This window comes from Bombina bombina, chromosome 9, assembly GCF_027579735.1.
Source record: "Bombina bombina isolate aBomBom1 chromosome 9, aBomBom1.pri, whole genome shotgun sequence".
Lineage (NCBI taxonomy): Eukaryota > Metazoa > Chordata > Amphibia > Anura > Bombinatoridae > Bombina > Bombina bombina.
This window is the reverse complement of record NC_069507.1, coordinates 54,007,459-54,032,458: the sequence shown is the minus strand read 5'-3', so window position 1 is coordinate 54,032,458 and position 25,000 is coordinate 54,007,459. Positions and strand designations below refer to the sequence as shown.

General features: G+C 38.2%; 1 protein-coding gene across 7 annotated transcripts in view; it reads left to right on the top strand.

The window, feature by feature from the left end:
- Positions 1–25,000, top strand: part of ZMIZ1 (zinc finger MIZ-type containing 1) — a 528,960-nt gene that overhangs the window by 169,647 nt on the left and 334,313 nt on the right. For 5 of the 7 annotated variants that reach the window (XM_053692112.1, XM_053692113.1, XM_053692107.1 and 2 more), the window contains one exon: positions 23,953–24,085. The exons of the other annotated variants lie outside the window; for them this stretch is intronic. The gene's annotated coding sequence lies outside the window, so the exon portion shown is untranslated. The remainder of the gene's footprint in view (positions 1–23,952; positions 24,086–25,000) is intronic. 7 annotated transcript variants of the gene reach the window in all.

The following is a 25,000-nucleotide window of genomic DNA, read 5'->3' as shown; positions in this document are numbered from 1 at the left end:
TTTTCCTCTTACATTTCTACTAGAATTTTTTTTTGTGACAATTCAGGGCTTTAGTGGCATTCTTCAGTTTAAACTGATCAATTCAGCTGCAGTTTTCTTGTCATAATGAACAGTTTTGCAGTACAAAGCCAATTGATTTTTTTTTCCTCTCGTTCACAGCCCTGAGAAACAGCGATAAACGGAATCCAACGTTTTTCTACAAAGAAACTGTTAATTTTATATATATACATACAAACATTATGTGTGTGTGTATATATATATATATATATGTATGTGTGTGTATGTATGTATATATATATATATATATATATATATATATATATATATTACATACGTACATTTTTTTTCCTTTATAAATAATTGGGTGTTTACATACATCTAAGGTATCATTGTTACACTGATGACACACAACTCAACTTCTCCTTTGCTCCAGATACTACAGACCCAGCATGCCGCATAAACAGTTGCATAACAGACCTCATAGAATGGATGAATGCTAGCTGTCTCAAAGTGAACCCGGACAAAACAGAGTTACTCTTGGTGAGGGGACCCCGAGCATCAAAAATATCCCACGATCACCCAACTGGCCTGGAGCTTGGAGGCTCTGAACTCGTTAGTTCAGCAAAGGTACGAAACCTCGGAGTGCTGATTGACGCTGGACTATCTTTTAAACAGCAGATTTCCTCCGTAATAAAATCTGCCTACTTTCATCTGAGAAACATAGCCAGGATACAACACTTAATTTCCCCGGATGATATGCCAACATTAATCCATGCATTTGTATCCTCTAGGCTAGATTACTGCATTGCATTTTACTAGGGCCTCCCAAAAAAAAGAAGTCCATCGCCTTCAGACAGTACAAAACGCAGCAGCCAGACTATTGACCAATCAAACTCGCTCCTGCCACATAACACCTGTTCTCCACTCCCTGCATTGGCTTCCAATTAAATGGCGAACATATTTTAAAATTGGCCTGCTGACTTTCAAAGCCTTAAACAACCAAGGCCCACAGTACCTGAAAGAGCTCCTAACACCCTACATCCCATCCCGTTCACTTAGGTCAGCCAACACATCCCTCCTCTCAGTGCCAAGAATAAGGACAAACTCAGGCTCCAGAGCATTCTGCCACGCTGCCCCTACTTTCTGGAACTCTTTACCGTGCGCAATCAGAGAGGCACCGTCCTTACAGACTTTTAAAAAAAAAGCTAAAGACCCACCTCTTCCATCAGGCATTCAGTCCGCTTATCTGACCTTCAGAAACTCCTAACTTTTATGTCTTATGTTGGTATATTTGTAAAGTGCTTTGAGTCTCACAGGGAGAAAAGCGCTATATAAATCGCAAATTATTATTATTATTATATATCAAATTACTGAAGGACACAGTAATATTTCAGTAGTGAAATGAGGTTTATTCGATTAACAGAAAATGTGCAATATGCATCAAAACAAAATTAGACAGGTGCATACATTTGGGCACCCTTGTCTTTTTGTTGATTTGAATACCTGTAACTACCTGATTAATTGAAACACACAATTGGTTTGGTGAGCCTATTAAGCCTTGAACTTCATAGACGGGTGCATCCAATCTTGATAAAAGGTATTTAAGGGGGCCAATTGCAAGTTGTTGTTCTCTTTGACTCTCCTCTGAAGAGTGGCGACACGGGGGCCTCAAAACAACTCTCAAATGACCTGAAAACAAAGATTGTTCAACTTTATGGTTTAGGGGAAGGCTACAAAAAGCTATTGCAGAGATTTAACCAGTCAGTGTCCACTGTGAGGAACATAGTGAGGAAATGGAAGACCACAGGCACAGTTCTTGTTAAGGCCAGAAGTGGCAGGCCAAGTAAAATATCGGAGAGGCAAAGGATGGTGAGAACAGTCAAAAACAGCCCACAGACCACCTCCAAAGACCTACAACAACATCATCTTGCTGCAGATGGTGTCAATGTGCATCGTTCAGCAATTCAACAGAAGCTGTATGGGAGAGTGAAGCGGAAGAAGCCTTTTCTACACACACGCCACAAACATAGTCGTTTGAGGTATGCTAACGCACATTTGGTCAAGCCAGCTTCATTTTGGAAGAAGGTGCTGTGGACTGATTAAACAACGATAGAGTTATTTTTTCATAACAAGGGGCGTTATGCATAGCGACAAAAGAAAACAGTGTTCTAAGACAAACACTTGCTACCCACAGTAAAATTTGGTGTATGTTCCATCATGCTGTGGGGCTGTGTGGCCAGTGCTGGTACTGGGAATCTTGTTAAAGTTGAGGGTCGCATGGATTCCACTCAATATCAACAGATACTTGAGAATAATGTTGAGGAATTAGTCACAAAGTTGAAGTTACGCCGGGGCTGAATATTTCTACAAGACAACGACCCAAAACACTGCTCAAAATCTACTCTGGCATTTATGCAGAGGAACAAGTACAATCTTCTGGAATGGCCATCCCAGTCCCCAGACCTTAATATCATTAAAAAAAATCTGTAGGGTGATTTGAAGCGGGCTGTCCATGCTCGGCAACTATCAAACCTAACTGAACTGGAGATGTTTTGCAAGGCGGAATGGTCCAAAATACCTTCATCCAGAATCCAGACACTCATTACAGGCTATAGTAAGCGTCTAGAGGCTGTTATTTCTGCTAAAGGAGGCTCTACTAAATATTGATGCAATATTTAGTAGATGACAAGGGTTCCCAAATTTATGCACCTGTCTAATTTCGTTTTGATGCATATTGCACATTTTCTGTTAATCCAATAAACCTCATTTCACTACTGAAATATTACTGTGTCCTTCAGTTATTTGATAGATCAAAATGAAATTGCTGATCCAAACATCCAATTATTTATAAATGAAAATCATGGAAATTCTCAGGGGGGGCCTAAACTTTTGCATACAAATGTATGTATGTGGGTATGTATATATGTGGGTATGTATATATGTGTGTATGTATATATGTGTGTATGTATGTGTGTGTGTGTGTGTATGTATGTGTGTGTGTATGTATGTGTGTGTGTGTGTATATATATATATATATATATATATATATATATATACTGAAATCTTTTAGGTAAAGGGAAATAAAAATATAAAATAATATGGTTGCATAAGTGTGAACACCCTTTTATAACTGGGGATGTAGCTGTGTTGAGAATTAAGCAATCACATACAAAATCATGTTAAATATGAATCAGTACACACCTGTCATCATTTAAAGTACCTCTGATTAACCCCAAATAAGGATCAGCTGTTCTAGGTCTTTCCTGACATTTTGTTAGTCGCATCCTACAGCAAAATCCATGGTCCGCAGAGAGCTTCTAAAACATCAGAGGGATCTCATTGTTAAAAGGTATCAGTCAGGAGAAGGGTACAAAAGAATTTCCAAGGCATTAGATATACCATGGAACACAGTGAAGACAGTCATCATCAAGTGAAGAAAACATAGTGCAACAGTGACATTACCAAGAACTGGACGTCCCTCCAAAATTGATGAAAAGACGAGAAGAAAACTGGTCTGGGAGGCTGTCAAGAGGCCTACAGCAACATTTAAGGAGCTGCAGGAATATCTGGCAAGTACTGGCTGTGTGGTACATGTGACAACAATCGCCCGTATTCTTAATATGTCTGGGCTATGGGGTAGAGTGGCAAGACGGAAGCCTTTTCTTACAAAAAAAAAACAAAAAACATCCAAGCCCAGCTAAATTTTGCAAAAACACATCTGAAGTTTCCCAAAAGCATGTTGCAAAAGGTGTTCTGGTCTGATGAAACCAAGGTTGAACTTTTTGGCCATAATTCCAAAAGATATATGTTTGGCACAAAAACAACACTGCAAATCACCAAAAGAACACCATACCCGCAGTGAAGCATGGTGGTGGCAGCATCATGCTTTGGGGCTGTTTTTCTTCAGCTGGAACTGGAGCCTTAGTCAAGGTAGAGGGAATAATGAACAGTTCCAAATACCAGACAATATTGGCACAAAACCTTCAGGCTTCTGCTAGAAAGCTGAACATGAAGAGGAACTTCATCTTTCAGCATGACAACGACCCAAAGCATACATCCAAATCAACAAAGGAATGGATTCACCAGAAGATTATTAAAGTTTTGTGATGGCCCAACCAGAGCCCAGACCTAAATCCAATTGAAAATCTGTGGGGTGATCTGAAGAGGGCTGTGCACAGGAGATGCCCTCTATGTCTCATTTTTTTTACATCACAGAAACCTGTAAACTCTGCTACTTAGGGTTTTAACCTACACAATGTTTGAATAAAGCTTGGATTTTCTATATCACCTTTTGGACACCTGGAATCCTTAATTTCTATATATATATATATATATATATATATGTGTGTGTGTGTGTGTGTGAAAGTACAAGCATTTTTTACCTTTATTTACACATTTGATTAAAGATATATATCTGGTCTTGGAAATGTTCTATTTTATGATCCTGTAAAAATAGATTCACAGATTTATGGTTGTCGAAATGCAGGGACTCTGGGTTCTAAAGTATTATTTCTACTATACGTTGAGAAAATTACCTCTTTATTCTCCACTATCTTCTCATTCCAAAAAAATTTTGAATTGTTTTTAAAGGGACACTAAACACAATTTTTTTTTCTTTAATGATTCAGATAGAGCAGGCAATTTTAAGCAACTTTCTAATTTACTCCTACTATCATTTTTTCATCGTTCTCTTGATATCTTTTATTTAAAAAGCCGTAATGTCATGCATAGTAGACGGATCATTTTTGTTTGAGAACCTGGGTTATGCTTTCTTATTGGTGGGTAAATGTCAGCCTCCAATAAGCAAGCACAATCCATGGTGCTGAACCTAAAATGGGCTGACTGCTAAGATTTACATTCATGATTTTCAAATAAAGATAGCAAGAGAACGAAGAAAAATTGATAATAGGAATAAATTAGAAAGTTGCTTAAAATCATGAAAGAAAGAATGAATTTGGATTCAGTGTCCCTTTAAGTACATAGCTGAAACATTATACATTTCTAGATGCAACAAAAGGAAATGAATTATTTTAATATTTCTTAAAGGGAGACTAATAACAAAGTTAAACTTTCATGATTCAGATATAGAATGTCATTTCTAATTTACTTTGTATCTATTTGGCTCAGTTCTCTTGATATTCTTTGTTAAAAAGTACACCTAGGTAGTCTCAGGAGTAGAAATGTGCTAGTGGGATTAATGAACTAATAGAAATTTCACATCCTTGGGTTATAAGGTTCCTGTGTTTTTTTTTATTGAGCTTTGTATGTATTTTTACACCAGGATAAACCCAGATGCAGGGGTGACTAGATATTGAGCCTAAATACCTGGAAAAAAACCCAGGGGACGACTATCATTAAGCTAAAAGCAGCTCACCTTTATATCCCTTGGGATATAACTCGCAACATTTCAAGAAATCTTAGGCTGATTCAGCAAGAGTCATTGGCAAAGTCATAAATGCTTTATAGACAAAGTCATGACAGACAAGGACGGACTTGTGGACATGTGAGCGAGTTGACCATTTTGTGGTCAGGGCAATTTGGGACATGGCTAGGAACCTCTGATTTAGCCATACAGATGTGGCCGAACTTATTGGTACCTTTTTTTTAGGAAATCGCTAAATTTTCTCTGAACTAAGTAAAAATTTACAAAAGTATTTGGTATCCATCGATAATTAATTAAAATGTAATAGAAGAGAAACTTCATTTTTGATTTATGACCTCACATATTTCTTTAAAGGGACATAAAAACCCAAAATGTTTCTTTCATGATTTAGGTAGAACATACAATTTTAAACAACTTTCCAGTTTACTTCTATTATCAAGTTTTCTTTATTCTCTTGGTATCATTTGTTGAAGGAGCAGCATTGCACTACTGGTTGCTAACTGCACACATGGAGTGAGCCAATAACAACAAGAATATATATGCAGTCACCAATCGGGAGCTAGCATCCAGGCGCTTTGCTGCTCCTGAGCTTACCTAGATAAACCCTTCAACAAGGGATAACAAGAGAATTATGCAAATTAAATTATAGAAGTAAATTGGAAAGTTGTTTAAAATCTTTAAAATCGTATTCTCTGTCTAAATCATGAATGTCTAATTATGACTTTACTGTTTCTTTAAACAGTAAAACAAAAAAGAATTGCACAGACAAAAATATTGGTACTCTTAACCTAATATTTTGTAGCACAACCTTTGGAGACAATAACTATAATCAAGCGCTTTCTTAAAGCAACCCCAAAACGTCACTGAGCCACCTCCGTGTTTCACTGTAGGGATGGTGTTCCTTCTGTAAACGTGAAGTTGTGATTTCCCAAAAAAACTCTAATTTTGTTTCATCTATCCAAAAGACATTCTCCCAGAAGGACTGTGGCACCCACACATGCATACACACACACACACATATATATATATATATATATATATATATATATATATATATACATATACACACACACACACACACACACATTTTTATATATACATACACACACACATTTTTATATATACCAGTATATATAAATTGAAGTGGTATTTGTATATGCACTCTCACCAACGAACTGCAACTTGCCAGGGTGCTGTAGCCAGGTATGTAGATATCAGGAATAGAAAAAGCACTCACTGGACTGTGGACAACAATGTGAAAAACTTTATTGTGACGTTTCGGGACTAGCAGGTCAGAGGAAGGGACGTTGCTAGTCCCGAAACGTCACAAAGTTTTTCACATTGTTGTACACAGTCCAGTGAGTGCTTTTTCTATTCCTGATATCTACCGGTATATATATATATATATATATATATATACACGTGCAAATATCTTGGAAACATGTTCACGTGCTTGCTGATTTTTATATATATATATATATATATATATATATAATCTGCAAAAAGGTTTGGTAATTAGTGGGGAAGGCTAATAACAATAATACCTATTGTTGGTGTTTTTTTCCCTTTTTCTTTTTGAATCTTCATTTAATATTAAAAATACAATCACTATAGCTACATTGCAATTGTTGTGTAGCACAGGAAGTGTTTTTTCTTTTACTTGAAGTTAGTGAAGGAAAAACCACAAATGTACTACAGGCTAAGTTATGGGATATGCAGCCCTCTTGTATTAGCCTTGCTGTTAACACCTTTTAGACTGTAAGCTTCTGTTAGGCTTTGAATTGTACCCTGTGATCCATTCAATGATTTAATGTGTATTTGAACAGCTCTAATACCGCTATATTGGATATTTATCCTTTTCAAGGCAATATTCTCATCCTGCAGTTAAGATCCATGTACATTCATGTCACTGATTAAACACACATGTTTATAGAGGTTAGTATGCTGTTGTTTACTGACTATACATATGTATGCAGAGGTTATTATGCTGTTTACGGACTATACACATGTATACAGAGGTTATTATGCTGTTTATGGACTATACACATGTATACAGAGGTTATTACCCTGTTTACGGACTATACACATGTATACAGAGGTTATTATGCTGTTGTTTACTGACTATACACATGTATGCAGAGGTTATTATGCTGTGTACAGACTATACACATGTATGCAGAGGTTATGCTGTTTACTGACTATATGTATGCAGTTATTATTATTAAGCTGTTTATGGACTATACACATGTATACAGAGGTTATTGTGCTGTATACAAGTATACAGAGGTTATTATGCTGTTTACTGACTATACACATGTATGCAGAGGTTATTATAATGTTTACGGACTATACACATGTATACAGAGGTTATTATGCTGTTTACGGACTATACACATGTATACAGAGGTTATTATGCTGTTTACGGACTATACACATGTATGCAGAGGTTATTATGCTGTTTACTAACTATATGTATGCAGAGGTTATTATGCTGTTTACGGACTATACACATGCATACAGAGGTTATTATGCTGTTTATGGACTATACACATGTATACAGAGGTTAGTATGCTGTTGTTTACTGACTATACACATGTATGCAGAGGTTATTATGCTGTTTACTGACTATACACATGTATGCCGAGGTCATTATGCTGTTTACTGACTATACACATGTATGCAGAGGTTATTATGCTGTCGTTTACGGACTATACACAAGTATGCAGAGGTTATTATGCTGTTTTCTGACTATACACATGTATGCAGAGGTTATTATGCTGTTTATTGACTATACACATGTATGCAGAGGTTATTATGCTGTTTACTGACTATACACGTGTATAGTCGGTAAACAACTGCACAATAACATATGTATGCAGAGGTTATTATGCTGTTTACTGACTATACACATGTATACTGAGATTACTGTGCAGTTGCTTACTGATTATACTCATGTATACTGAGATTGTTGTGCAGTTGCTTACTGACTATACACATGTATACTGAGATTATTGTGCAGTTGCTTACTGACTATACGCATGTATACAGAGATTCTTGTGCCGTTGCTTTTTTAGACTATACACATGTATACAGAGATTCTTGTGCCGTTGCTTTTTTAGACTATACACACGTATACAGAGATTCTTGTGCCGTTGCTTTTTTAGACTATACACACGTATACAGAGATTCTTGTGCCGTTTCTTTTTTAGACTATACACACGTATACAGAGATTCTTGTGCCGTTGCTTTTTTAGACTATACACACGTATACAGAGATTCTTGTGCCGTTGCTTTTTTAGACTATACACATGTATACAGAGATTCTTGTGCCGTTGCTTTTTTAGACTATGCACATGTATACAGAGATTTCATGTGCCGTTGCTCTTTAGACTATACACATGTATACAGAGATTCTTGTGCCGTTGCTTTTTTAGACTATACACATGTATACAGGGATTCTTGTGCCGTTGCTTTTTTAGACTATACACACGTATACAGAGATTCTTGTGCCGTTGCTTTTTTAGACTATACACATGTATACAGAGATTTCATGTGCCGTTGCTTTTTAGACTATACACATGTATACAGAGATTCTTGTGCCGTTGCTTTTTTAGACTATACACATGTATACAGAGATTCTTGTGCCGTTGCTTTTTAAGACTATACACATGTATACAGAGATTCTTGTGCCGTTGCTTTTTTAGACTATACACATGTATACAGAGATTCTTGTGCCGTTGCTTTTTTAGACTATACACATGTATACAGAGATTCTTGTGCCGTTGCTTTTTTAGACTATACACATGTATACAGAGATTCTTGTGCCGTTGCTTTTTTAGACTATACACATGTATACAGAGATTCTTGTGCCGTTGCTTTTTTAGACTATACACATGTATACAGAGATTTCATGTGCCGTTGCTTTTTAGACTATACACATGTATACAGAGATTCTTGTGCCGTTGCTTTTTTAGACTATACACATGTATACAGAGATTCTTGTGCCGTTGCTTTTTTAGACTATACACATGTATACAGAGATTCTTGTGCCGTTGCTTTTTAAGACTATACACATGTATACAGAGATTCTTGTGCCGTTGCTTTTTTTAAGACTATACACATGTATACAGAGATTCTTGTGCTGTTGTTTTTTTAAGACTATACACATGTATACAGGGATTCTTGTGCCGTTGGTTTTTAACTATAGGGGCAACATTATTAGGAGATGTGAAACCATTTGCCAAAGCAGAGATTTTCGTTTTGGCAACTTTTCAGACATTTGCAGGGTTTGTCGCATTTAGTATGTGTTTATGCTGTGAAAATGGTCAGGGAATGAACTATTATGAATAGCCTCATTTAATACAGTATAAATACTCTGTAAGTGCCAGAGGAAAGTGTATAGGTTTACCCAGTAACACATACATCATAGGGGCTTTAAAACACAACCCCCCCTCCAAAAAAGAGAAAAACGTCATTACAAACGAATCATTTTATTTATATAGAATAAACTTGTGATTTTAGAACTGCAAGATGTGTGCATTAGGCTCATTCACAACCTTTTCATTAACGGCACACACTACAGCGCTTGTGCTTGTGATGCACTTAGACTCCCTAGCAATATCAAGCATAATAGCTTAATTGTTCTCAGTAATATGATTCACTTTAAACAATTCGTCATTCCTTATGTAATAATTTGTCCTGTTGGCTTGGTATCTTAAAGGGACAATAAAATGAGTAGATGCAATAAGCTAGTATGAAAAAATTGTGTTAATCACTTTGCAATTACATTTTTCTGGAGTCTTGCATTAAATTAACATACTATTTGATTATGATTTTTCTTTCTTAAAGGGACAGTAAAGCCACAACTAAACTTTCATGATTTAGATAAAACTTGCAATTTTAAACAACATTCCAATGTACTTCTGTTATCAAATTTGCTTTGTTCTTTTGGTATCTTTTATTAAAGAGTTAAACTAGGTAGGCTCATAAGAGCTCAGGAGTGTGCACGTGTCTTTAGTACTCTATAGCAGCAGTTTTTTGCAACATTATTTGTAGCTTTGTTATACAATGTTGCAAAACACTGCTGTCATAGAATACTACATACACGTGCACACTCCTGAGCTCTTATGAGCCTACCTAGTTTTACTCTTCAATAAAAGATACCATGAGAACAATCCAAAGTACTTCTGTTACCAAATTTGCAAAGTTTAAACTTGCATGTTATATTAGAATCCTGAAAGTTTTTTTTATTTTGACTTTACTGTCCCTTTAAAGATTGCATTAACACCTTGTTACCTAAAACTGTTTTTCAGTAGCCAAATTCCATCTACTACTTAGGGATACTAAACCCCAATTTTTTCTTTCATGATTCAGACAGAGCATGCAATTTTAAGCAACTTTCTAATTTACACCTATTATCAATTTTTCTTCGTTGTTGTTTAATGGTGGGTGCATTTAGCCACCAATCAGCAAGCACAACCCAGGTTTTGCACCAAAAATTGTCCAGCTTCTAAACTTACATTCATGCTTTTCAAATAAAGATAGCAAGATAATGAAGAAACATTGATAATTGGAGTAAATTAGAAAATTGTTTAAATTGCTGCTCTATCTGAATCATAAAAGAAAAATTTGTGTTAAGTGTCCCTTTAACTTGAAGGAATTTATCTGGACTGGTCACTTTATTAGCGGAATATTGCTTGTTTTGCTGTTGTCTTTTCATCTGTACTGAGTACAATTAGGAATAGATAAGTTTCAGGCTTGTGAATTATGCACCTTGCACTTCCCGTTCTCAGAATTGGAAACCCCACATTTTTGTTAAAGGACATGAGACTAAATAAATAATAAAAATATATTGCAAAGTATTTTTACTGCACATAATTTAAGATTTTATATTACAATCTCAGTGTTTGCTGTCCCTTTAATGAATCTTTGTTAACTTTAAATTAGCATAATTTTACATTATGCATAGATAAAAAAATAAATAAATAAATCCCAGAACTTTGCAATTTAGTGATTATATATTTCAGTGAGTAACTGGCAAAGTCGATACCCATTTCCATCTTAAAGGGACACTAAACCCAAAAGTTTTCTTTCGTGATTCAGACAGAGCATGCAATTTTAAGCAACTTTCTAATTTACTCCTATTATCAATTTTTCTTTGTTCTCTTGCTATCTTTATTTAAAAAGTAGGAATGGGATGCATAGGAGTCAGCCCATTTTTGGTTGAGAACCTGGGTTATGCTTGCTTATTGGTGGGTAAATGTAAGCCTTCAATAAGCAAGCACTATCCATGGTGCTGAACCTAATGGCTGCTAAGATTTACATTCCTGCTTTTAAAATAAAGATAGCAAGAGAACAAAGAAAAATTGATAATAGGAGTTAATTAGAAAGTTGCTTAAAATTTCACGCTCTTTCTGAATTATGAAAGAAAAAAATTGGGTTCAGTGTCCCTTTAAGCAATAAAATACCATACTTAAAGGGCCATAATTATACAGGGGGTCAACAAATTTGTTTAAAATTTAGGAGCCAGTAAGAATATTTAGAAGCTTTAACATACTTTTAGGAGCCTGACAGTGGTATTTGTATATAAATATGTAGATATATGGAGAGTAAGTAAAAAAAAGTTAGGAGCCAGGGGTAAAATTCTAAGAGCCAGTGGATCCCTGGCTAATGGGTTTGCCAAGTCCTGCCATAATAGTCGAGAAAGGACATGCTGTAATTCATTAAAGCAGGTAATTTTATAACTATCGGCCATGCTGTACTGTGAGATTAATCCAAGAATAGGTAAATAACAGCACTTCCCATAAAATAACAATAGTCCTTTATTAGAAATGTTCACGTACAGCTCACACTCTTGCAGATCCGAGTTGTGCAACTAGCAATGCTGATTGGATCAACAGCAGGTTCCAATTGGGACCGGCAGTGCAATGTGGGTCCAGATTGTCACTTATACTCTGTGTTTAACAACACACACACTTATATATCACACATGCTCTCATACAACACACATGCTCTCATACAACACACATGCTCTCATACAACACACATGCTCTCATACAACACACATGCTCTCATACATCACATACTCTTACAACACACACACTCTGCTACAACGCGCACACACCACACACACACTCTGCTACAACGCGCACACCCTCTGCTACAACACACAGACGCATACACTCTCCTACAGCACGCACGCACAAGTTGTAACCTAGTAAACATGGTGTTGCGGTCCAGTAATTGTTCCCGACCCGTGGTTTGAAGAACCCTGCTCTAAGGAATTGGAGCGTGTACATTTTCATCTATTTTGGCCTTTTACAGCACTCATTTATTTGTCTCCCATAATAGTTATCTCTTATGTTTCTAAGTTCCAGAGGCACTTTTGCTCTGGCACTTTTAGCTGCCCCCAAAATGCCTTTTTTTCCCCCTCCTGAATTTGTCCTGTCTGGGCTCTGCATTGGCTGGGGTGTGACCTACAAAACTAAATTGAAGATTAATTTAAACAAAATTGAGGAATGGAGGCAGTAGATAGATTTGAAGCTACAATTTTCATGTTCTTGCGTCTTAAAAAAAAATATTTTGTGGGAAGCTCTCTATTCTTTATGGTGAAATCTACTAACTTTGCCCTTTCTTTAATGGACGGTGTACTGTAAAATTATTTTGCTTCCAGTGATTTGTTTTACCAACTGAAGAGTTTAAAATGTATGTTAAATTGTTTATTTAGCTTTATATTTAAATATAAAATAACTTTCTTTTAATTGAATCCACAACCCAATCAAATTTGTTGAGCTTGTAGGAAGAACAGAACTCATCTTATTTCTGTCTATATATGCAGGAAAATCCTTATCTTATTTCTCACAGTATGATCAAAGACCAAGAATAATGGAAAATTAATAAAATTTTTTTACCTCTATCCCCTCTGCAAGAGTGATTTCTTCAAAACCATATCGTTTACACAGCACTTCTGTATTTAATACTTAAGTACTGCAATTTTAAGTATAGGTGGGGATACAGCAGGCAAATTGTGCGGTTTCAAATGACAAAATAAATATGAAAGCGCTATTTGCAAACAATTTAGAGGGACATGAAACCCATCTTTCAGGATTGAGATAGAACATACAATTTTAAAACTACTTTCCAGTTTACTTATTCTATCAAATTTGCTTAATTATCTTGATATCCTTTGCTGACAGAGCAGCAATACACTACTGGAACATAGCTGAGCACATCTAGTGAGCCAGTGACAAGAGACAAATGTGTGCAGGCACCAATCACCAGCTAGTTACCGCTAGTGTAGGATATATGCATGGTCTTTTTCAACAATGGATACCAAGGAACAAAGTACATTTGAAAACAGAAGTGAATTTAAAGGTGTCTTAAGATAACATGATTTATCTAAATGATGCAAGTTTAATTTTGACTTTCCTATCCCTTTAAAACAGGGCTCGACAAACCTAGGAGCCTGGTAGCCACTGGCTCCTAGAATTTTACCCCTGGCTCCTAACTTTTTGGGTTATTCTCCATATGTCTATATTACAAATCCAACGGTCTGGCTCCTAAAAATATGCCTGGCTCCTAAATATTCTTACTGGCTCCTCATTAAAGGGGTGACAAATGACACAGTACACTGTCCCTTTAATATTGTGTTACTTCCTTGGTACATCGGTGAAGATGTTGTAGTGTTAGTGTGTGGATATTCTGCTGCAGTTTTACATTCTAGCCTTCTTTGTCTCTCAGTTTTCCATGATAACTTCTTTGCTGGGTGTGCTGCTTTTCATTGGAATCCTGACAGGCTTCTTTCTAGTCCTGTTTCAGTGCTGAACATTTATAACTTGCAGCTGTGAGATTGTTCCCCTGTGGGCAGGTTCAGTGAACACTGCTGCTTATCCGTTTTTTAAAGACACATGACACATTCAGAAAAATACAAATATTTAACTGTTATAAATAATATTTCTAAGTTACCCATCTTATTAGTCTAAAAGTATAATTAGGTGAATGAAGTCAAAGAGTTAGAAGAAGCTGGTCAGAATATATTTACAGCATCAGCTGGCAAACTATAGAGGGACGTAACAGGTCAGGTCATTAACTTGATCAGAAGGTCATTGGTTTCTATGGAGTTCTGCAACGCAAAACTTTTTAGCTGAAAAGTTACTTTCGTGAGGCGAAACTCCTGCCATTTTATTTTTTAAATAATTGCTATTTTATATCTCCTATTATTGAGACAAACTCATATGGTTTATTGTATGGGGAAAAGCTACTTGTATGTCCCCTAGATAAGTGTGAAACTGCTGCTGTGTATCACTTGTTTCATTTGTATTTGTCCATTTGATTTTGAATTGGTGATTCTATTAATGCAGATTAGTTTATATGCTGCTTAGCCTTTTAAAGCGAATTAATGTTAAAATACAGCAAGAAGTAGGTGTGTGCATAGGTAAATAGCATGTCATTTTAAAAAGTAGGGAGCCTGCACCTATGTGTTTAACTCTCGCTAAGCAGTTAAACCCATAGTTAAAATACTGCTCGAGACCAGCAGTGCTCTGTAGCAATTTACTTGTTTCTATTTATATAATTTGTTTAATCTTTCCCTGACAGATTATTTAGGTAGGCTAAAGAGAGTGCATGTCTTGAATTCTATATCCTTAAGATTACTGCCATATATTGCTCAAGACACGTGCATGCTCCTATGGAAAGTATCTGTTACAACAAAGAATACCAAGGAAAATTAGTACACTTAAAGAGACAGTCAACACCAGAATTTTTGTTGTTTTACACACAGTTATAATTATACATGTTTTACCTCTGTAATTACTTTGTATCTAAGCCTCAGCAGACTGCCCCCCTTATTTCAGTTCTTTTGACAGACTTGCAGTTTAGCCAATCAGAGCTGTCTCCATGGTAAATTCACGTGCATGAGCTCAGTTATCTATATGAAACACGTGAACTAATGCCCTCTAGTGGTGAAAAACTATCAAAATGCATTTAGATTCGAGGCGGCCTTCAAGGTCTAAGAAATTAGCATATGAACCTCCTAGGTTTAGTTTTCAACTAAGAATACCAAGAGAACAAAGCAAAATTGGTGATAAAAGTAAATTGGAAAGTTGTTTAAAATTGCATGCCCTATTTGAAACATGAAAGTTTTTTATGGACTTGACTGTCCTTTTAAAGGGACAGTAAATCAAAATTAAGTTTCATGATTCAGACAGAACATGCAACTTTAAACAACTTTCAAATTTACTTCCATTATAAAATTTGCTTTTGGTATCCATTTTTTAAGAGCTAAGTTAAGTAGGCTGCTAGGAACTTAGGAGTGTGCACGTACATTCTATGGAAGCACGGCAGCAAACGCTGCCAGGTGGCTAAAAACACATGCACACTCCTGAGCTCACCTAATGCTCTATCTAATACATTAGAATCTGATTTTTGTTAATTGCAGCTCTGAATCATGCAATTTGAATTTTGACTTCTATTTACCTTTAAAAAAAAAAAAATCTGTCTGACAGCCTTAAGGGATTAAGGTTTTACCTAAATAAAAAGAGAGAAGCGCTCAACCTGGAAACGAACAATAGCATAATAGCTTGTTCTATGGCTATTTACCTCCCAAGAAGCAGCCTCTTTTTGCTCAACATGTGCTTTTCACAGAGAACTTTCCTGAAGCATATCAGTCTGATCCTGACTTCACAGTACAGTCCAGCCCTGAAATACCAGGCAATCCCTCTCTGAACGAGAGAAACAGCAAAACCCCAGACGTACGTTTCGGCCTATTGTGGGCCTCGTCAGTGAGGTGCAGTCATATCCCTCTAGGCACACTGAGCAACTGGTCCACGTCTGGATTCCCGCATCACACTTAGGTAGTCCAGACGTGGACCCATAGCTCAGTGTGCCTAGAGGGATATGGCTGCACCTCACTGACGAGGCCCACAATAGGCCGAAACGTGCTTCTGGGGTTTTGCTGTTTCTCTCGTTCAGAGAGGGATTGCCTGGTATTTCGGGGCTGTACTGTGAAGTCAGGATCAGACTCATATGCTACAGGAAAGTTCTTCTCTGTAAAAGGCACATGTTGAGCAAAAAGAGGCTGCTTCTAGGGTGGTAACTAGCCATAGAACAAGCTATTATGCTATTGTTCGTTCCCAGGTTGAACAATTCTCTCTTTATTTATGCAGATTAAGGTTTTACCTCTCTGCTGTAGCGATCATATTATGCCTTGTTGAAAATTAGTAACTGATCACAAATTTCTACTTTTGTCTTTTCTTTCTTTTTGTTGTTGTTTAGTGGGAGAGGGATAATGTCATTGGCATAGTCTGCACCTCTGCTGATGGCTGTGCCACTACCTGTTGGTGTTACTGCCATACAGTTATTGGCACAGTCTGCATCTCTGCTGATGGCTCTGCCTCTACCTGTTGGTGTTACTGCCATACAGGTATTGGCACAGTCTGCACCTCTGCTGATGGCTATGCCTCTACCTGTTGGTGTCACTGCCATACAGTTATTGGCACAGTCTGCACCTCTGCTAATGGCTGTGCTTTTACCTGTTGGTGTCACTGCCATACAGTCATTGGCACAGTCTGCACCTCTGCTGATGGCTGTGCCACTACCTGTTGGTGTCACTGCCATACAGTTATTGGCACAGTCTGCACCTCTGCTAATGGCTGTGCCTCTACCTGTTGGTGTCACTGCCATACAGGTATTGGCACAGTCTGCACCTCTGCTGATGGCTGGGCCTCTACCTGTTGGTGTCACTGCCATACAGTTATTGGCACAGTCTGCACCTCTGCTGATGGCTGTGCCACTACCTGTTGGTGTCACTGCCATACAGTCATTGGCACAGTCGGCATCTCTGCTGATAGCTGTGCTTTTACCTGTTGGTGTCACTGCCATACAGTTATTGGCACAGTCTGCACCTCTGCTAATTGCTGCGCCTCTACCTGTTGGTGTCACTGCCATACAGTTGTTGGCACAGCCTGCACCTCTGTGATAGCTGTGCTTTTACCTGTTGGTGTCACTGCCATACAGTTGTTGGCACAGTCAGCACCTCTGCTAATGGCTGCGCCTCTACCTGTTGGTGTCACTGCCATACAGTTATTGGCACAGTCTGCACCTCTGCTGATGGCTGTGCCTCTACCTGTTGGTGTCACCGACATACAGTTATTGGCACAGTCTGCACCTCTGCTAATAGCTGTGCTTTTACCTGTTGGTGTCACTGCCATACAGGTATTGGCACAGTCTGCACCTCTGCTGATAGCTGTGCTTTTACCTGTTGGTGTCACTGCCATACAGTTATTGGCACAGCCTGCACCTCTGTGATAGCTGTGCTTTTACCTGTTGGTGTCACTGCCATACAGTTATTGGCACAGTCTGCACCTCTGCTGATGGCTCTGCCTCTACCTGTTGGTGTTACTGCCATACAGTTATTGGCACAGTCTGCACCTCTGCTGATGGCTCTGCCTCTACCTGTTGGTGTCACTGCCATACAGTTGTTGGCACAGTCAGCACCTCTGCTGATAGCTGTGCTTTTACCTGTTGGTGTCACTGCCATACAGTTATTGGCACAGTCTGCACCTCTGCTAATGGCTGCGCCTCTACCTGTTGGTGTCACTGCCATACAGTTATTGGCACAGTCTGCACCTCTGCTAATGGCTGCGCCTCTACCTGTTGGTGTCACTGCCATACAGTTATTGGCACAGTCTGCACCTCTACTGATGGCTGGGCCTCTACCTGTTGGTGTCACTGCCATACAGTTATTGGAACAGTCTGCACCTCTGCCTCTACCTGTTGGTGTCACTGCCATACAGTTGTTGGCCCAGTCAGCACCTCTGCTGATAGCTGTGCTTTTACCTGTTGGTGTCACTGCCATACAGGTATTGGCACAGTCTGCATCTCTGCTGATGGCTGTGCCTCTACCTGTTGGTGTCACTGCCATACAGGTATTGGCACAGTCTGCACCTCTGCTGATAGCTGTGCTTTTACCTGTTGGTGTCACTGCCATACAGGTATTGGCACAGTCTGCATCTCTGCTGATGGCTCTGCCTCTACCTGTTGGTGTCACTGACATACAGTTGTTGGCACAGTCTGCATCTCTGCTGATGGCTCTGCCTCTACCTGTTGGTGTTACTGCCATACAGTTATTGGGATTGCTCATTAGGCAGCAAAAGACCTGCAAAAAATATTGACCTTGCAATGAGGGGCCCACTAAAGACATTCAGAGGAGACTTCTTTGTCCATGCTCAGGGTTCTCAGCTTACACACTGCACAAAGGTTACAGCTTGCAGCCAGCCTCCTCCTCTCTTTCATTCATAGCAGTAAGTGGAACTTTTCTACTTCACTTGGGAATCTGCCAGAGTTCGGCATTTAACCAGTTTATTGCCAGATTCTACTGAGCTATTAGGTCTTGCTCTTCAGCTCTGTAAACTTCATTACTCTTTGTTATAATACAAGATGCAAATTGTAGTATTTTGTTAATAAGAAGCTTGTGTGAAGGTATGCAGTTACTACTGATATTTCCACACAATGTGGAAATGTTTCAACAGATGATCTTAAAGAGACACTGTCAAAATTAAACTGCAATTTTTAGAGACTTATCAATTTGCTTCTATTATCTATTTCACTTTGATGAAAACAATATGTAAGTAGGCTCAAGAACAGCAATGCAATACTGGGAGCTAACTGGTTATTGTTGAATACACACAAATGCCACTTCTATCTATCGAGTACTTATAGAGCGCAAACTAATCACCCGTGAGGGTCTCAAGGCGCTAATTGAAAGAGGATAGAAGGGGGGGGGGATGGGCGTTCAGTCGAAGAGCCAGGTTTTGATGTCCTTTCTGAAATTTGTAAGGGAGGTGGATTGTCTGAGGTGCAGCGGGAGGGTATTCCATGTCTATGCCATGTGGGGAGAAGGATCTTCCGCCCGCTGTGGATTTGCTGATGCGGGGGATGACTGCGAGTGCTTGTTCGGCTGATCGGAGTGGTCTGGCAGGGGTGTAGAAAATTACGCGGTGGTTGATGTATTCGGGTCCGATGTTGTGTAGGGCCTTGAATGCGTGGGTAAGGAGCTTGAAGGCAGGGCCGGATTGGGCCGCCGGGATACCGGAAAAAATCCTGGTGGGCCGCCAGCTGGCATAGGCTGCTCAGCTGCAGTGGAGAGAGCAACTTAGCACAAAATTGTTCTAAGTGTGAAAGTGATGTGAGTGATGGATGGTTTAAACCATAAATACCTAAGAATATATAAAGATAGTGGCGACAGTGGATATGTATAACTCGATAAGTGTACTCTTTACTACGTGCCGAAGGACCGTCCATACATATGAAGTGGTCATATCGTAACTCCTCCTCTAAAGTGTGATGTTGATCCTCCATACTAAACAGAGTGTTGATGATGAGCAACTAACCTATCATATGCTGTGCCTCCCCTATTAAGAGTGTGTGATGACTAGTCTGGCGAACATATCCATAAACAACTGTATTAATCCTACAATGTGATGCCATTATAATATCCAAATGTATGGTAAATGAATACTATCATTGATTGTAGGACATAACATTAACGCACATTTAATAGGACAATTAATCAGGTATTGCCATGTCTTTCATTCTGACACGTACACGCGCGGCAATCAATGATAGTATTCATTTACCACACATTTGGATATTATGGTGGAGCCGACGTAGAGTGCATTTCTGTAGTCCAACCGGCTGCTGACGAGGGCTTGGGTGACTGTTTTCTTGGTTTCAGTAAGGATCCACTTGAAGATTTTTCGTAGCAGGTGGAAAATGTGGAAGCATGTTGAGGTGATGGCATTGATTTGTCTGTCCATGGAGAGTGAAGAATCCAGAATGAAGTCTAGATTTTGTGTGTGGTCGGTTGGGGGTTGGAGGGTGACCAAGGGCTGTGGGTAACCAGGAGTCATCCCATGCAAATTTATTGGATCCAGGAGGAGGTCTTCGGTTTTGTCTGTGTTCAGTTTGAGCCAGTTGTCATTCATCCAGGTGGCGACTGCTGTCAGGCCTTCGTGGACGTTCTTTTTGGCAGTGGTGGGATCTCGGGTGAGTAAAATGATTAGCTGGGTGTCGTCGGCATTGGAGATGATGTTGAGGTTGTGGCGTCGGACGATGGCGGCAAGAGGGGCCATGTAGATGTTGAAGAGGGAGGGGCTCAGCGAAGAGCCTTGCGGTACACCACAGTTGACTGGTGTGGGTTTGGAGGAGAAGGGCGGCAGTCTGACTTTCTGGGTCCTGCCTGTGAGGAAGGAGGTGATCCATTCCAGGGCTTTGCTGCTGATGCTGGCGTCATATAGGCGGGTGCGGAGGGTGTTGTGGTTTACCGTGTCGAATGCTGCTGAGAGGTCTAGGAGGATGAGGGCGGCGTTTTCTCCTGGGTCGAGCATGGCACAGGTGTTTGTGGCGGCGAGGAGGGCAGTCTCGGTGCTGTGGTTTCTTCTGAAACCGGATTGGGAGTGGTCCAGGGTGTGGTTGGCCTCAATGTGGTCAATAAGTTGCAAGTTGATGGACTACTCTATGACTTTGGCCGGGAAGGGGAGTAGAGAGATGGGGTGGTAGTTATTTGGGTCCGTGGGGTCTGCCGAGGGTTTCTTCAGCAGGGGTTTCAGTTTTGCGTGCTTCACTACATGTGTTCAGCTAGGTCTCAGGTACCAGTAGTGCATTGCTGCGCTGGAGCTAACTTTAACCCCTTTGTAGTTAGAGCATTTTATTAGTAAGCTGGTGATTGCATATAGTTACCTGGTATATATAATAAGCCAACCCCACTGTCCATAATCTAAGATCATTAGCAAATTAAATCAGCAAGTGGGTTTTTATTTGATATCATTCTTTAAAAAATGTAAAATGTTTAAAATGTCACACATGAGTGATTTGATTCCTTTTTAACATACTCCAAGCCAAATTAAGATATATGATCACAACCCCACCAAATGAATAATGTCCCTTTATAGAGATTAAAACATGGGTGACATAAACAAAACAACTTTCCCATTTACTTCTGTTATCAAATTTGCTGTGTTCTGTTGTTATCCTTTATTGAAGGAGCAGCAATGCACTTCTAGGAGCTAGCGGAAGACATTGGGGTTATGTATAATATTGCTATAAACATTGTTGCAGTTACAGCTGCCAGATGGCTATTGAGCTGACCTATGTTTACTCTTTAACAAAGGATATTAAAGTGATGGTAAATTTATAGCACTTTAAAAGTAAAATTTTATTCCTACAGTAGTTACAAACAAAATGGCTAACTTTTTGTTTTTCTATCTCAAAGCTTTATGACTAAATTACGATTTGACTTACTGAGCGTTATAGCTCCTTGCTCAACCCCCGGCATTACTTCCTGATGTATTCCTTAGCCCAGTGTTTTTCAACCAGTGTGCCGTGAGAGATCCTCAGGTGTGCCACGGCAGACTGACAACAGTGTGACATATTTTTTAAACTTTGCTTGTTTTTTACTCCCAGTGCAGGGGTAGTTTGTAGGAGGCATGGCATAACAGCACAATACATACAGTATGTGTGTGTTTGTGTGTATGTGTATATATATATATATGCTGTATTAGGCTACAATGTGTGATTTTTTTTTTAAATTTTGGGATGGTGGTGTGCCACAGGATTTTTTAATGTAAAAAAGTGTGCCACGGCAAAAAAAAGGTTAAAAATCACTGCCTTAGCCAACGTAGATTGGGGAACGACCCACTCATTATGTAATTCTATTGGCATCTCGGTCTTCAACGTTTATTATGCGCATGCGTGTAATTAGTTTCGCAATACACAATATACAACAACAAAAAAGCACATTGCGCACAAGTACATGTTGCCAGACTGTCAGTCAGCGATCCAACATGTAGGGAGTGTTTGATTATTTCTGAGTTGCCAACTGGCCTGGATTTCTATTGGATTGATAAAAAACGTGACATTAGAAATTCAATGGCGGCGGTTACACAGGCGGAGGATCATAGGTGAATTTTATTTTTAGAATTGTAAAATATTTACATACAAAGGTCAGAAAGCGGCGTGTTCATGAATGAAAGTCACTTTATTTTTTAACTTTACATACTATCGCATGTTTCACTGGGTCTTAGTTTACCATCACTTTAAGAGAACTAAGCAGAATCGATAATATAAGTAAAATGGAAAGTTATTTAAAATGACATGCTCTGTCTAATCCATTTGTTTCATTTTGACTTTACGGTCTCTTTAAAGGACCATTAAACTTGACATTTTAACAATGCATAAAATGTTTCATTCTTACAAGTGACTCATTATTGCAATAAACATTCATTATGAATTTTGCTGCCTTTTGCTGTCAAATACATCTAATAATTGTACTTGTTACTTGGGTTAATACTTCTATGTCATTTCTGTGAGCTTTTGTTTACCCCCTCCCCAACCTTCTCTGCTATCATTTGTTCTTTAAAGCTGGATTATCGTTTTTGAATCAACAATCATGATAGGAAAACCATTCTTTGCATACTATGTAGTTTAGGTGTAAATACATAATAATATATTTTTATTTATTTTATTTTTATTTTACTGACTGACTACCCCCGTCTCTTTCCTTTACTACACAGGTGCAAACAGAGATCGTGCCATATCTGCAAAATAGTTTGTGATTGGTTAGCACAGGTTCTTTTGCTCTGGTGGGCAGGGAAATCGGTGAAAAGATAAAACAAAATACTCATTTGATGAAATAAAGCTGCAGTTTTCATTGCAAAATTATTCTCAGATATGAAGGTTCAAAACCATGTAGTTTACATTTTGTGCTTAAAATCCCTTTAAATATATATAAATAAATGAACTCAAAATTAAATGTTCACAATTGAGATAGACTATATATAGAAATACATTGGGATTTTTTTTTTGTTTTGTTATTAAATGTATATATTTCTGTTGGTTTTCTTTGTAGAAACTTAGCTGCTTTTCATTAACATACTGAGGTAGTACCCACTATCTGAATCATAAATGTTTAGATGTGAAGTCCACGCCCCTTTAATTGTTTTTGCATTCTAATATACGCTAGTGGAACATATAATTAAAGGGACAGGAAACCCAAAAAATGTATTTCATGATTTGGATAGAACATACAATTTCATACAACTTTACAATTTACCTCCATTATTAAATTTGCTTCATTCTCTTGTTATCCATTGCTGAAGGAACAGCATTACACTTCTGACAACTAGCTGAACAAATATAGTTAGCCAATCACAAGAGACAAATGTATACAGGCACTAATCAACAGCTAGCTCCAGTGCTGGATATGTGCATATTCTTTTTTCAACAAGGGATACCAAGAGAACAAAGCACATTTTAAAATTGAAGTGAATTTAAGTGTTCAAATTACACGTTCTATCTGAATCATGCAAGTTTTTTATTTTGACTATCCTTTCCCTTTAAAATTGCATGTGTAGCTCAAGTTTTTAGGGGACTGTTTCAGCTTTTTGGTAGTCGCCTTTTACTGTTTTCTAAAAAATAATCTAAAGTGATTCCTTGGTTAGAAACCTGCATGCTGTAGTTGTAAATTGTATGCAAGGTGCAGCATTGTAAATGATTTGATTTCCCTCTGTCTGCAGTGTGCTAAGTGGGATTGCTGTCAAGTGATACGCCTGTCTCGTCCGGCCTGAAGATCAGCTGTCGGTGACCTTGCTCTGCCACATTCTTTTTCCTCTGCATTATGTACAAGAATAGAATGAAGGGGAAGAGATGGTGAGCTCTCTCTTTAGTCTATTTTATTCTGTATACTTGTATGTAAATCTGCTTGCTTTGTACTCTCTTGACAGTGTATTTTATTGCCTAAGAATTCCTTCCTTGTCATGGCAAGTATTGTTTATTGGTTGATATAATTATTCTGTATATGTGAATGGCTTATTTAAGTAGGGGGTTGACAAGTTTATTTCCAATTGAGGTGGCAGATAAATATTTAGAATACTTCAAAAAGATAAAATGTAAATGTAAAGTCCTTGGACAGGGATGAGGTGAACTTATTGCACAACGTAACTTGGTTTCTGGTCTACCAGTATACTGCAAGTCTTTTATTGGGTGCAATGGTAATATTTAAAGGGCTATTATAGTGGAAAAATGACACGCACTCATTTGTTAAAGCATGTAATGTTAACAGTGGTGACCCAAAGTAAAAATGGCCACTGACCCAGTATTACTGTTAATTGGCTTACCAGCTGTATCTGATTGGGACAAGCAATGCTCTGTGGCTCCTGAGCAGTTCTTTAACTTTGTGTTCCTAAGAAGAGGAAATAAGATAATGAAAACTTAGGTTACAACATGGCAGTGTCCATTGCTTTACATCGACTAGAGATTTAAACGTATTGCTTCAGTATTTAAAGAACTAATATAATTTTTTAAAAAAAATGTATATTTGCCTCTTGCTTATTTACATTATTGTGTTTAACATTTATTTAGTTTTTAACATCCCTTTAAAGAGAGGCAATTATTTAAAAGCTATAACAAGACTGAAGTTTTGTACAAGTCATAAATGAGGAGTGATTTTAGTCACTAAAGGGACAGTAAACACCCTGAGACTGTTCTATAAAATATTAAGTTGTGTGTAATGAAACAACTTCACAATATTTTTATTTATTTATTTTGTCCCTTTTCATGTAATTT